The sequence below is a fragment of the Scyliorhinus canicula genome, chromosome 27, assembly GCF_902713615.1.
Source record: "Scyliorhinus canicula chromosome 27, sScyCan1.1, whole genome shotgun sequence".
Lineage (NCBI taxonomy): Eukaryota > Metazoa > Chordata > Chondrichthyes > Carcharhiniformes > Scyliorhinidae > Scyliorhinus > Scyliorhinus canicula.
Window position 1 is genome coordinate 6,020,901 of NC_052172.1, and position 13,735 is coordinate 6,034,635.

A 13,735-nucleotide genomic window follows, 5' to 3' on the forward strand; every position below is an offset into this window, starting at 1 on the left:
ATTGTCGCAAGTGAAGGCCTTGAGGTTCAGAGTTATCTCCGCGGCTGTGATGGCTTCCACTGTTGAATGGCTGGAGGTTGCTTTAGTAGGTGAGTGGAGTCAGGGTTTACAAGGAGGGGAGACCGTTCCTGACTTCCGGTTCTGAAGGCGAGGCATTTTCAAGCTGCCCAGTTGCAGCAGAAGCTGTGCATGTTTCTAGAGGCCTTTCTCTAACCCTAATGTTCCTCCCTGGGTTGAAGCTTCTTCAAGATGGATCCCGCTCAAAAATGGCCACGATTATCATGTGACCTGTACAAGAATAGTTTTCCATGTAAGACAAGTCGTCATTCCATTACAGGTATCAATGTCTCTTGCAGAGATCAAAAGAGTCAAACCCGTTCACACTTTAGTGTCCTAATGTTAGGAGGAAAAGCTAGCAGGCTAAAGAGTTTCTATTTACTCTTCTGAAACAATAATAGAATTTTAAATGTAACGTAAAGTAAAGTTGCCACAGTCCCACATGACCACAGGCTGACTGGTGGCGATATAACCTGAGGGTTGGGTGAGGGGCCAAATTAAGCTACAAGACAGGTACAAGTGAAAGCTATCAGCTTCCCATCCTAGACAGATACTTTATTCAATATGCCACCGACTCAGCCTGTGGAGACTAACTCTCTAACTCTCTAACTCTTTCAAGATATCAGCCCCCGGGAAGGACGGCACCTCCCTTCTCGCAAAATCCCTCACCTGCAGGTATCTGAAGCCGTTCCCCTTGGGCAACTCATTTCCTCCAACTCTTCCAGGCCTGCAAACTTGTCCCCTATAAACATGTCCCTGAAGTAGTCAATCTCCACCTGTCGCCACCCCCCCCCCCCCTCGGAATCTCGCATTCAGCCCCGCCGGCACAAACCTGTGATTGTCACATATCGGCACCCACAGCGTCATGCCCTCCAACCCAAGGTGTTGTCTGCACTGGTCCCAAACGTGCAACGCCGAGACCACCATCGGGCTCACAGTATATCAGATCAGCAAAAATGGAAGGGGTGCCAACAATAGTGTCCTCAAACTCGTTCCCTACATGACGCTGGCTCTATCTGCCCCCAAATCGAACCCTCCTTCACTGCTCATTTCCTTACCATTGTGATATTTGCCGCCCAATAATAGTTCATCAAACCCGGCAACGCCAACCCACCATCGTCCCCTCTCCAAAAACAACCTCCTCACCCGTGGGGTCTTCCCCGCCCACACAAATCCCGCAATTATCCCGCTCACCCACCTGAAAAAAGACCTGGGAACAAAGTTGGAGAGCTTCTAGAACAGGAAACTGGGCAGCACCGTCATTTTAACCGGCTCCATGCGCCCAGCCAGTGACAGCGGCAACGCATCCCACCTCTTATAATCCGCCTTCATTCCTTCCACCAATCGAGCCAAATTCAGTGTATGCAGCTGCGCCCATCCAAAGATGTGCAGGGTAGGTGAATTGGCCACGCTAAATTGTCCCTTATTTGGAAAAACAATTGGGTACTCTAACAAAAGACCGTCCCCATACAACGAGACTCTGTGCTCGGCCCCACCCCACTCAATCCCTCTCCAACCCATCGATGCCCTCAGTACCATTGCCAATGCCACTCGCCAAGGCAAAAAGCAATGGGGCTGGTGAGCATCCCTGCCTCGTCCCCTGATGCAGCCTGAAGTAACCCGAGCTTGTCATATTCGTCTGGACACGAGCCATCGGAGCTCTGTTCAACAGCCGAACCCAATCCGGGAAACCCCGGCCAAACCGACCCAATACCTCCCACAAATACGCCCACTCCACCCGATCAAATGCCTTCTCTGCATCCATCGCCACTACATCTACCTCCTGCTCCTTCGAGGGCATCATAATGACATTGAGCAGCCTACACACATTTGCCGCCAGCTGCCGCCCCTTCACAAACCCCGTCTGGTCCTCCCCTTTCACCCCTGGCACACAGTCCTCTGTCTGCGACGCTAACATCTTCACTAATAACTTTGCATCCACGTTTAGCAGCGATATCGGGTGGTACGACCCACACTGCTCCGGGTCCTTATCTTTCTTTAAAATCAGCTAAATGGATGCCTGTGACAATGTGGGGTGGGGGTGGAGAGCTAAGTCCTCCCTTCCCCTTGCTTTGTTGTATATCCTCACTATCAGAAGACCCAGCTCTGCACCAAACCTCTTATAAAACTCTGCTAGGAGCCCATCCGGCCCAGGGGCCTTCCCTGCCTGCATCCATCCTACCCCGTTTAATCACCTCCCTCAGCCCAATCGGCGCCCCCAACCCTGCACCGCCTCACACCCTCCTTCCCAGGCGGAGGCTCCGACTTATACAACTGCAAAAACCTCATTCACCCATTCTGGGTCCGTCATCGCCTTGCGCCTCTCATCCCTCACCCTACCAATCTCCCTCGCCGCGGACTGCTTCCTCAGTTTTTTTAAATAAATTTAGATTACCCAATTATTTTTTCCAATTAAGGAGCAATTTAGCGTGGCCAATCCACCTACTCTGCACATTTTTGGGTTGTGGGGGCGAAACCCACGCAGACACGGGGAGAATGTGCAAACTCCACACGGACAGTGACCCAGAGCCGGGATCGAACCTGGGACCTCAGCGCCATGAAGCGGTTGTGCTAACCACTAGGCCACCGTGCTGCCCCTGCTTCCTCAGTTAGTGCCAACATTCTACTCACATTTTCCCTATACTCGCACACTGCCCCTCTGCCTGTCTGCAATTGCCCCACCGCCTTCCCCATGAACACCAACCCAAATTCCATCTGGAGCCTCTGCCTCCTTTAGTAGCCCCTCCTCTGGCCCAACCGAGTACGTCTGATCCACCCTTAAAATCTCATCCACTAGCCTCGCTCTCTACTCTCGCTCCACCCTCTCGCTATACACCTGGATCCAGATGAATTCACGCCTGACTACCGCCAAGTGCCTCCCACACTGTGGAGGCCGAGACTCCCCCGTGTCATTCTGCTCCACATACCCTCGGATGGCGGCCCTTACCCTCCAGCACACCCCCCTCATCCGTCATCAAGCCCACATCCAAGGACTGATGGGCGTCCACGTGTGAGTGTAATGCTAACAGTGGTGGCCCCATCTCGGAGCTCCGCTCTGGCTCACTGCTCAGCTCGCCTCCCACCGCCAATCGGCAGAACGTGACCCGCGGCTCCGTGGTCAAGCTGTTCAACGGCCGGCACAACGTCCACTTGCACTCCCACGACGTGAAGTACTGGTTGGGAAATGGGCAGCAGTCTGTGACTGGGGTGGACGCAGCTATTGGACAGTGAGAGGGAAGCAGGAGGAGGGGAATACCGATCAAACGAGGCCAGTCATTAGGGCTGACACTGGAAGAAACCTACACAGTCATCAATTTGTGTCACCACTCTGGAAACCAGGAAGTAAGGGCTTTCGGTGGGATTGGAGAAGGAGATGGCTTGGATGTTTTGATGGTGCGATGCAGTGGAACCAGTAAGAAATATTAAGACTGTGGGCGAAATTCTCCCCCCCCACGACGGGTGGGAGAATAGCGGGAGGGCCTTCCCGACTTTTTTGACGCCCTCCCGCTATTCTCCCCCCCCCCCGCCGAAATCCCGACACGAATCGCTGCCGCCGTTTTTTTTACGGCCGGCAGCGATTCACAGCTGTTAGAAGGGCCGAAGTCCCAGCCCTTTACGACCTTTTTACGAACGGCAAACACACCTGGTCCTGCCGTTCGTAAAAACGTCGTGACCACCTGGAAAAAAATAACCATGGCACCGATTGGCACGGCAGTACCACGGCCGTGCCAAGGGTGCCATGGGCCCGCGATCGGTGCCCACCGATCGCGGGCAGCGGGCCCGATGCCCGCGCACTATTTGTCCTTCCGCCGCCCCGCAGTATCAATACGCGGGGCGGCTGAGGGGCAACCCGGACCGCGCATGCGCGGGTTTCGCGCAAAAAACGCGATGACGTCACCCGCGCATGCGCGGGTGGAGTCTTCCCACCTGCGCATGCGCGGCTGACGTCATATGACGCGTCAGCCGGCGCTAAGTCCGACAAGCGGGCTTAACGATTTTCGTTAAGCCCGACTTGTCGGAGCCTCCGACGTCGGGCTGCTAGCCGATTTCTCCCGTTTTGGGAGAATTTCGCCCAGTGTGTGTGTGTGTTGACAAATTACTTCATTGCGCCTAAAGTCATAGTTTTTCTAGACTTGTTTAAATTTTGAAACAAACGGGAATATATTTAAAACAAAGTTTGTGTGTAAATGTAAGGATGCACATGTCCAACTGAAATTGTTTTGATTTTCCCAAACCTGCAAACAACTGGCTCATACAGTGGAAAAGTCCCATCTACTCAATCTACCAATCACTATAAACCCCCTGGTAATTGGCGGCTCAGCCAGGGAAACAGATCTTTCCTGCCTACCCTCTTGAAGCCCCTTGTAACGCTGCACTCCTCTGTTGGGAGTGCAGCTTGTTCTGAGTGGAATTTCGTAGAATTTACAGTGGAGGAGGAGGCCTTTCGGCCCATTAAGTCTGCACCAACCCTCCGAAAGAGCACCCTACCCCAGACCCACACTTCTACTCCTTCCCTTTTGGACACTGGGGCAATTTATCATGGCCAATCGGATTGGATTGGATTGGATTGGATTTGTTTATTGTCACGTGTACCGAGGTACAGTGAAAAGTTTTTTTCTGCAAGCAGCTCAACAGATCATTCAGTACATGGAAGAAAAGGGAATTAAACAAAATTCAAGAAAATACATGAGAATACATAATAGAGCAAAACAAGATATACAATGTAACTACATAAGCATTGGCATCGGTTGAAGCATACGGGGTGTAGTGTTAATGAGGTCAGTCAATAAGAGGGTCATTTAGGAGTCTGGTGACAGTGGGGAAGAAGCTGTTTTTGAGTCTGTTCGAGCGTGTTCTCAGACTTCTGAATCTCCTGCCCGATGGAAGAAGTTGGAAAAGTGAGTAAGCCGGGTGGGAGGGATCCTTGATTATGCTGCCCGCTTTCCCCTGGCAGCGGGAGGTGTAGATGGAATCAATGGATGGGAGGCAGGTTCGTGTGATGGACTGGGCGGGGGTCAGAGAATCCTGCCCCATGTCTTCAGTCTTTGTAGGCCAGTTAATATAAGACACTGGCACTTTATCAATTGAGGCATAGATTACAAAAACAGGGAGATCATGTTGGAGTTGCACAGAACTTTGGTGAGGCCACAGCTGGAGTACTGTGTGAAATTCTGGTCACCACGTTATAGGAAAGATGTAATTGCACTGGAGGGGGTGCAGAGGAAATTCACCAGAATGTTGCCTGGGATGGAACACTGATGTTATGAAGAGAGGTTGGATAGGCTTGGGTTGTTTTTGCTGGAACAGAGAATGTTGACCTGATCGAGATGTACAAGATTATGAGAGACATGGACAGGGTGGATAGGGAGCAGCTGTGCCTCTCAGTTGAAGGTTCAGTCACAAGTTCAAGGTAAGGGGTATGTGAGGAAATACCTTTTTACCCAGAGGGTGTTAACAATCTGAAATGCACGGCCTGGGAGGATCGGCAAGTAATCCTGTGTTTGCTAACTTTATTTATAGGTGGTTTTTGACCTGTGATGTGGTTTGTGTGATTGGAAATGATACAGATATCAGTTAAAAGTTAAAGTGTTTCCTTTTATTCATGAGCGTTGTTTGATTGGTGATTATAAGCTTTATTTCTGTGCGGCTAAGGCAGTTTGATGCTGTGTTAATAATGAAGTTTGTTTTACGATACCATATCTGGGTATGTGAGCAGAATCACTCTTGAAACAAAGTATCCTTTCCTTGCAGTTTTACAAATGCAAACAAAGTTTTGGGGTTTCCGCCTGGTATCCTGGCAACTGTTGCGGGCTGGTCTGGGATCGTAACACTTGTAGGACTCTTGGATGTAGGCCACGGAATTGGCATACTTTACTCCCAACAGTTTTCCGAGCATCTTTCCCTTTGGATGCAGATGGTTTTGAATTCCTACCTCCGTTTTTCTTGATGTTCCGTTATTCTTGGGGTGCTTTTAGTGTCTTTTCCTGTGAAGACGGGTGAAAACTATTTGTTTACAGTCAGTCATTTCCACATTGCTAATTCCCCAGTCTCCTCTTCGAAGGGACTTGTGTACCCTTTAGCTTCTCTCTTCCTTTTGTATAGTTGTGAACCCTGTTCTTAGATTTCTTCTCTGTTTACTTTCATGTTCTAATTTCCACCCCTTTATTATTCTTTTGAATCGTCCTTTGAAATGAAATGAAAATTGCTTATTGTCACGAGTAGGCTTCAATTAAGTTACTGTGAAAAGCCCCTAGTCGCCACATTCCGGCGCCTGTCCGGGGAGGCTGGTACGGGCTTTTTAATAAAAAATTCCCCAAACTCTGCTAGTGATTTTGACATCATTTTATACATTTCTTTTCCATTTGATACCATGTTCATAGTCAGCAATGGACAGTGTAAGGGCAGCACGGTGGCGCAGCGGTTAGCACAGCTGCCTCACGGCGCCGAGGTCCCAGGTTCGATCCTGGCTCTGGGTCACTGTCCGTGTGGAGTTTGCACATTCTCCCCGTGTCCGATGGGTTTCACCCCCACAACCCAAAGATGTGCAGGGTAGGTGGATTGGCCACGCTAAATTGCCCCTTAATTGGAAAAAAGATTGGGATTATTAAAAAAACAATAAATGTAAGTTTTTAAAAAGAAGCAATGGATATTGCATTCTCCTTGAGGAGACTTTCTTTCTCAATTAGATATATCTTTGTTGAGAGTTATAAATTGCTGAAATCTCTGCCACTGCTTCTCCACTATCTTGGGCAGGATTCTCCGTCCTGCCGCACCCGTTTTGGTACGGCGCGCCCTGCCGGTCCGGTAGCCGGACATTGGGGATTACGGGTAATCCGTGGGCGTGAGTGCGCTGCCGGCCGAGAATCTAGCCCCTTATCGTTTAGCCTGTTTTCCCAGTCGCTGGAGCCAACTCTGCCTTCATATGTTTGTAATTGCCTTCGTTTAGGTTCAAGACCCCCGTTCTTGTTGAAACAGTGTAGATGGGGGCCAGACAATCTAAACTTGGCAAAAGCTCTGGTTCTGCTGCTGTTTGGTTGATGGAAAGTGGCAGATCGACTCTTTCAGCTTCACAAGACGATAGCTTTGGGGTTGGGTGGGGGGTGGGGGGCTTAATGCCCACTTCTTCCCTTTGGGTTGGACAAAGGATATATATTCCTGATCTGGATTATTGAGATAAGACCATCATGAGACATAGGAGCAGAATTAGGCCACTCGACCCATCAATTCTGCTCCGCCATTCAATCGTTGCTGATATTTTCTCACCCCCATTCTCTTGCCTTCTCCCCATAACCCCTGATCTCCTTATTGATCAAAAACCTATCTATCTCTGTCTTAAAGGCACTCAGTGATTTGGCCTCCACAGTGTTCTGTGGCAAAGAGTTCCACAGATTCACCACCCTCTGGCTGAAGAAATTCCTCCGCAACTCTATTTTATAGGATTGTCCCTTTAGTCTCAGATTGTGTCCTCTGCTTCTAGTTTCTCCTACAAGTGGAAACATCTTCTCAACGTCCACTCTGTCCAGGCCTCTCATTATCCTGTACATTTCAGTACGAACCCCGTCACCTTTCTAAACTCGAACAAGTACAGATCCAGAGTCCTCAACTGTTCCTCATATGACGAGCTCTTCATTCCAGGGATCATTCTTGTGAATCACATCTGGACCCTTTCCAAGAATCCTTTCCATCCTTCTTTAGTTTTCCACTGCTCTCTCCTGGCCCTGCCCCCAAAGATTACAGAAGGAGGTCCCATTTGTAAACTTACAGGGCGGCCAACACCCCCCCCCCCCCCCCCCCCCCCCCCCCCCACCTCCCCAAAAGTTGACATAGACAATTCCCATTGTAATCATGACACTTTCGCCAAGCCCCATACCACCCCCCCAAATTCTACATTGGGATTTTCCATTGTATAAATGACAGGTCCGCCTCCAACCCATGACGGTTACTATTTAATTCATGAAGGGGTTTACCAGAAGTTTCAGGGTCCTTTCTCCTCGCACGCGGGTCATCTCCATTGGCCAATTCCTGCCTTAGAAAAGTGCATTATTTTCAAATTCTTTATTCGTTCTTGAAATGTGGGCATCACTAGCTGGGTCAGCATTTGTTGCCCTACTTGCCCTTCAACTGAGTGGCTTGTTCGGCCATTTCAGAGGGGAGCAGAGGGGAGTCACGGTAGCACAGTGGTTAGCACTGTTGCTTCACAGTGGCAGGGACCTGGGTTCGATTCCTGGCTTGGATCACTGTTTGTGCGGAGTCTGCACATTCTCCCCGTGGCTGCGTGGGTTTCCTCCGGGTGCTCCGGTTTCCTCCCACAAGCCCAGAAAGACGTGCTGTTAGACGAATTGGACATTCTGAATTCTCCCTCGGTTTAGCCGAACAGGCGCCGGAATGTGGCGACTAGGGGCTTTTCACAGTCACTTCATTGCAGTGTTAATGTAAGCCAGCTTGTGACAATAAATTAAATTATAAATTAAATAGTGGCAGTTATATATATGAAATCTGCCATAAGTCTACGAGGACTGGTGTAGGTTTTCCAGTCATTAGAGGAGGTAATGATGAGTCAGCTATTGTTAATCTCTATCAGATAACAGCCACCACCCAGCAAGCCCAAGCCTTGTCCATTCTTCAACTCTGGAAAATCACCTCCAATAAAATGCTTGAACCCCACCTTCTGACTCACCAAACTACGTTCAAGATCTTGGGACGTTTGAACTTGTGTACACAGCAAAGGGTAATTCCAATGAGGCCGAGGATAACCGGCAATACAACCACCACGATCTTCCATCCGCGGATTTGAGTTCTGTCACCTGTTTCCCAAGAGATTGGCAAAACAATATTCCGTTACTCCCAGCATAAATCCCAAAAAGGAAGTTTAATGTTGTGCAAGATTCTCAATTCTACAACAGTTTTAGAACATAGAACATAGAACATAGAACAGTACAGCACAGAACAGGCCCTTCAGCCCTCGATGTTGTGCCGAGCAATGATCACCCTACTCAAACCCATGTATCCACCCTATACCCGTAACCCAACAACCCCCCCCTTAACCTTACTTTTTAGGACACTACGGGCAATTTAGCATGGCCAATCCATCTAACCTGCACATCTTTGGACTATGGGAGGAAACCGGAGCACCCAGAGGAAACCCACGCACACACGGGGAGGACGTGCAGACTCCGCACAGACAGTGACCCAGCCGGGAACCGAACCTGGGACCCTGGAGCTGTGAAGCATTTATGCTAACCACCATGCTACCGTGCTGCCCATGGAATGGCTGCTGTGACTCTTAAGCTGATCCAAATCACTGTATAAAATCACCCCACCTACACTCTCAACCAGACAATGTTTTGGACACATCTTCATCAGCAAGATGATGATAAAGCCACCTTTGGATTGTCCTGGGGATTCTCTGTTATTGAGCATAATCAGGGAGGAGATTGATTTTTATTTTTGGACACTGTGAGAGTCAAGGAATATGAACTTCAGTAAGGCCTTTGACAAGGACCCTCATGGTAGACTGGTACAAAAGGTGAAGTCACACGGGATCAGAGGTGAGCTGGCAAGATGGATACAGAACTGGCTAGGTCATAGAAGGCAGAGAGTAGCAATGGAAGGGTGCTTTTCTGAGTGGAGGGCTGTGACTAGTGGTGTTCCGCAGGGATCAGTGCTGGGACCGTTGCTGTTCGTAGCATAAATAAATGATTTGGAGGAAAATGTAACTGGTCTGATTAGTAAATTTGCGGATGACACAAAGGTTGGTGGAATTGCGGATAGCGATGAGGACTGTCAGAGGATACAGCAGAATAAAGATCAGTTGGAGACTTGGGCGGAGAAATGGTAGATGCAGTTCAATCCGGACAAATGTGAGGTAAGGCGTTTTGGAAGGTCTAATACAGGTGGGAAGTAAAGAGTAAATGGCAGAATCTTTAGGAGTATTGACAGGCAGAGAGATCTGGCCTTAAAGTCCACAGGTCACTGAAAGTGGCAACGCAGGTGGAGAAGGTAGTCAAGAAGGCACAGGGCATGCTCGTCTTCATCGGCCGGGGCATTGAATATAAAAATTAGCAAGTCATGTTGCAGCTGTATAGAACCTTAGTTTGGCCACACTTGGAATATAGTGTATAATTCTGGTCACCACATGATGAGAAGGATGTGGAGCCTTTGGAGAGGATTTAGCAGGATGTTGCCTGGTATGGAGGATATTAGTCACAGGCAGGGGCACACAGTGCCTTCCTGTTGTAAGAAAATGCTAAATAATATCTGTTCAACCAACTGTCGCCCCACAGCTGCAAAATCTCACTTGGATCAGAATCTCAATTAGCGAAATCATTCCTCAAAAAGCGAGGCTACCGAAATCATCACACGTTTCCTTGTCTGACTCTCCCTGGTCTGTTCTGATTCTGTGGTCGATTCCTCCGCACGAGTCCTTGTCCCACTCTCTCCCTTAACGAATGAGAGATTCACCTGCTGGACGAAATTCAGTCTTGCCCCAAACCTGGCACCAGTACACAGACAGGACCCTGACTTCACTTGATATGGGAGTGACAGACCCCTCGAACCTTCAAATTGGTTGCAGACGGGTGGGGAGAATAGGGTGAGATCTCTGGACTGTAGTACGGATTTTAAAGCTTTTCAAAAAAAATTTGAGTACCCGATTCTTTTCCCCCCAATTAAGGGGCAATTTAGCATGGCCAATCCACCTACCCTGCACATACATCTTTTTGGGTTGTGGGGGTGAGACCCACGCAGACACGGGGAGAATGTGCAAACTCCACATGGACAGTGACCCAGGGCTGGAATCGAACCCGGGTCCTCGGTGCCGTGAGGCAGCAGTGCTAACTATTGTGCCACCGTGCTGCCCTGATTTTACAGCTTTAAGTAACACAAAAGACATAGGAGCAGAATTAGGCCATTCAGCCCATTGGGTCTACTCCCCCATTCAATCATGGCTGATATGTTTCTCATCCCCATTCTTCTGCCTTCTCCCCGTAACCCCAAGAACCTATATATCTCTGTCTCAAAGACACTTCGTGATTTAATAAACTTGGAATATAAGAGTTGGTTTAAGGAGATTAAGTGCAAACAAATGAATTTAGTAAAAAATCTTCCAGCACTCAGACCCTACGGAAAGAAAGTTGTGAATGGCCAGATTGTTCAGTGGCAAAGTTATCCAACACAAATACAAAAGAAGCACAAAGCAGTGTTTAATGATGTAGGAATCCAGGAGGACTCGTTATAATTCTGACTGACAGAATATAGTTTTATTTAGATTTTTTTAAACTTAGAGAACCCGATTCTTTTTCTTTACCCAATTAAGGCAGAATTTGGCAGGTAGGATCAAGGAAAACCCAAAAGCTTTCTATAGGTATGTCAGGAATAAAAGAATGACTAGGGTAAGAGTAGGGCCAGTCAAGGACAGTGGTGGGAAGTTGTGTGTGGAGGCTGAGGAGATAAGCGAGATACTAAATGAATACTTTTCGTCAGTATTCACTCAAGAAAAAGATAATATTGTGGAGGAGAATGCTGAGACCCAGGCTATTAGAATAGATGGCATTGAGGTGCGTAGGGAAGAAGTGTTGGCAATTCTGGACAAGGTGAAAATAGATAAGTCCCCGGGGCCAGATGGGATTTATCCTAGGATTCTCTGGGAAGCCAGGGCAGAGATTGCTGAGCCTTTGGCTTTGATTTTTAGGTCATCATTGGTTACAGGAATAGTGCCAGAGGACTGGAGGATAGCAAATGTGGTCCCTTTGTTCAAGAAGGGGAGTAGAGATAACCCCGGTAACTATAGGCCGGTGAGCCTAACGTCTGAGGTGGGTAAAGTCTTGGAGAGGGTTATAAAAGATACGATTTATAATCATCTAGATAGGAATAATATGATTTGGGACAGTCAGCATGGTTTTGTGAAGGGTAGGTCATGCCTCACAAACCTTATCGAGTTCTTTGAGAAGGTGACTGAACAGGTAGACGAGGGTAGAGCAGTTGATGTGGTGTATATGGATTTCAGTAAAGCGTTTGATAAGGTTCCCCACGGTCGGCTATTGCAGAAAATACGGAGGCTGGGGATTGAGGGTGATTTAGAGACGTGGATCAGAAATTGGCTAGTTGAAAGAAGACAGAGAGTGGTAGTTGATGGGAAATGTTCAGAATGGAGTTCAGTTACGAGTGGCGTACCACAAGGATCTGTTCTGGGGCCGTTGCTGTTTGTCATTTTTATAAATGACCTAGAGGAGGGCGCAGAAGGATGGGTGAGTAAATTTGCAGACGACACTAAAGTCGGTGGAGTTGTAGACAGTGCGGAAGGATGTTGCAGGTTACAGAGGGACATAGATAAGCTGCAGAGCTGGGCTGAGAGGTGGCAAATGGAGTTTAATGTGGAGAAGTGTGAGGTGATTCACTTTGGAAAGAATAACAGAAATGCGGAATATTTGGCTAATGGTAAAATTCTTGGTAGTGTGGATGAGCAGAGGGATCTCGGTGTCCATGTACATAGATCCCTGAAAGTTGCCACCCAGGTTGATAGGGTTGTGAAGAAGGCCTATGGTGTGTTGGCCTTTATTGGTAGAGGGATTGAGTTCTGGAGCCATGAGGTCATGTTGCAGTTGTACAAAACTCTAGTACGGCCGCATTTGGAGTATTGCGTACAGTTCTGGTCGCCTCATTATAGGAAGGACGTGGAAGCTTTGGAACGGGTGCAGAGGAGATTTACCAGGATGTTGCCTGGTATGGTGGGAAAATCTTATGAGGAAAGGCTGATGGACTTGAGGTTGTTTTCGTTAGAGAGAAGAAGGTTAAGAGGTGACTTAATAGAGGCATACAAAATGATCAGAGGGTTAGATAGGGTGGACAGCGAGAGCCTTCTCCCGCGGATGGAGGTGGCTAGCACGAGGGGACATAGCCTTAAATTCAGGGGTAATAGATATAGGACAGAGGTCAGAGGTGGGTTTTTTACGCAAAGAGTGGTGAGGCCGTGGAATGCCCTACCTGCAACAGTAGTGAACACGCCAACATTGAGGGCATTAAAAAATTTATTGGATAAGCATATGGATGATAAGGGCATAGTGTAGGTTAGATGGCCTTTAGATTTTTTCCATGTCGGTGCAACATCGAGGGCCGAAGGGCCTGTACTGCGCTATATCGTTCTATGTTCTATGTTAAGGGGTAGTTTAGCGTGGCCAATCCACCTACCCTGCACATCTTTTTTGGGTTGTGTGTGGGTGGGTGGGGGGTGGGGGGGGGGGGGGTGAGACCCATGCAGACACGGGGGAATGTGCAAACTCCACACGGACAGTGACCCGGGGCCGGGATTCGAACCCAGGTCCTTGGCACTGTGAGGCAGCAGTGCAAACCACTGTGCCAGCGTGCCACCCCCTCATTTAATTTTTATTTGACAACCAGACTTGACAGCCAGACACAAGCATATGCAGATCACATTGTCCATCCACAGTTGCATGAACTAAAATATTTACAACTGGGGCAGGCATATTATCAAGTGACTGTGGTGATATAACCACTGTATATATGTGTACTTGCCATAGGGGGATGTATGCCTGTACCTGTAATACAGGTTCCTCCGGTAAGCCCCTGCCGGCTAGCTCCGCCCACAGGGAGCTTGTGTATAAATATGTGTGTGAGTCACTCAGACCCTACTCTACAGTTGCAGATGGAAGAATAGCATTGC